Raw genomic sequence first — 1,973 nt, 5'->3', positions numbered from 1 at the left:
TCAGTAGGTTTTCGAAATTTTGGGATCGATCGCACTCCCAAGTGCGATCGATCGCAGCATCAGTACGTTTTCTAATGATTTCCAGTTCAAGTGATTCTCAATTCACACAAAGAACATCAAAAAAGCAACTGACTAGTCTTAGCAAAAAGAGTCACTAATAGAGTAAGATCTTGATGGCTTAAAATATATCATATTTGTAACTCTGACAAATGACAACTAAAACGCCAAACTGCAGTCCATTCTTATCCATGCAACACATATCAATGATGTTAAAAATTAGACTTTTAGTCAGCTCATTATTTATCAACGCACTTAACTTGTCTCAAGAGTCATGGAGAGATGAAGACCACATGAAATTAGTCAAAATACAACCACCAACCTCTTGTTGAATGTGGACACCAAAATCTCCAAATACAATGTTCCCAGACGCATCTTTAGCATTAGTTTTCTGAATAAAATTCTGCATCAAAAAACAATAACATACTGAATTTTACTCTTCATATTGGGGAAAAATATAATGAAGAAGTTATAAGATCTATGCAATGCAATGAAATGAACACAGGCAGTTTTTCACAGTATTTCATGAAGCTAAAAAAGAACTGCACAATTTAAATCACCTGATCAATTAATAGTATTCAACCCAAAAGCGAAAATATGAATTCCTTACGTAACTCACCTGCCGTGCTCCCTATGCGACACAAATAACAGCCGAACCCTTTGTCTCAATCAGGTATTTCAGATGACTCAAAACACCATGAAGCCCGTGCAAATTAAAAGATACCTTAGATGTGCATATCAGTAGAATCAGTAACAGCTCACAAAGATAACTATCCAATTAATAACTAGTAATAAGTACCTCATGAATCAAACATATGTCAATTTGTCCACTAGCTAGGGATGCATGCATAGCTATATATCTACTGCTACGGCCCATCAATTTGACAATGCCAACAACATGATAAGCATTGTGCGCCTAACAAGATTGAGGCCAAAAAAAAAAGTTCACTATGAAGAAACCAACACTAAAAGAATTCAGCAGGAAAACTTATCCGGAGAAACATAACTCCATGCATGGGCAAATAAAATGCACGTAGAGTACCTCTATAAGAAACATTGCATTTATGTTTAAGTACACAGCAACATTCTTTGATGAATCAATTAATATATGAAATAATCAAACTAATCTAAATGCCCACAAGAAACATAACTCAAAATGACTAACCTCATCAAAATCATAAAAAATATGTGAGAACTGCCCCATTAACCAAACCTGCCAAGGGAGAAAACTATTAAATATATGTTTTACAATTCATGGGCAGCAAAATTCCAAAACCCAAAATAAAGTACTTATCTGCATTCTCTTCCTTGCCAATTCATCCTCATAAGCAATTTGAGTAATCTACCACAATGAACCAATATATAATATCAAAGACAATGAAAATAAAACCCAAAATGATAGAGAAAGAGATACTAAAAATGTGTTTCTTCATGAAATATATTAAAGCGAGAACCTGCTTGGGCGGTTTAACTTTCTTGTACTCTTGTCATCCTGCATACACTTAAAAATAAAATTTAGAAAGATATTATTACTCCCTTGCATTGTTTACTCAAAGTTCTTTAACCTTGATAACCATGTCAAGGGAGATTTACTAACTCAAAAGTTGTTGAACCAAAAATTTTGCGAATATCTTAATATAATATAAACCAAATAAAAAGTAACAACAGATATACATTACCAAACAGATCACGATCAACAAATAGTCAAATACACATTAGCAAATAGAAAGTACCAACAACTATCCAAATACATAGTATCAAAAAATATATCACAAATACATGCTATCAAAGAGTACATCCTAAATAAAGTTATTCCAAAGCTCCCTCAATTGTTGGCTTCACTTGATGCACCTCCAAGCAAGCTCCCTCCAGAACTAATAGAATAAAATTTCATATAATGATCAATAAGCTTTTTA

The sequence above is a fragment of the Corylus avellana genome, chromosome ca1 (genome assembly GCF_901000735.1).
Source record: "Corylus avellana chromosome ca1, CavTom2PMs-1.0".
NCBI classification, from domain to species: Eukaryota; Viridiplantae; Streptophyta; class Magnoliopsida; order Fagales; family Betulaceae; genus Corylus; species Corylus avellana.
Note: the sequence above shows the minus strand (reverse complement) of the source record.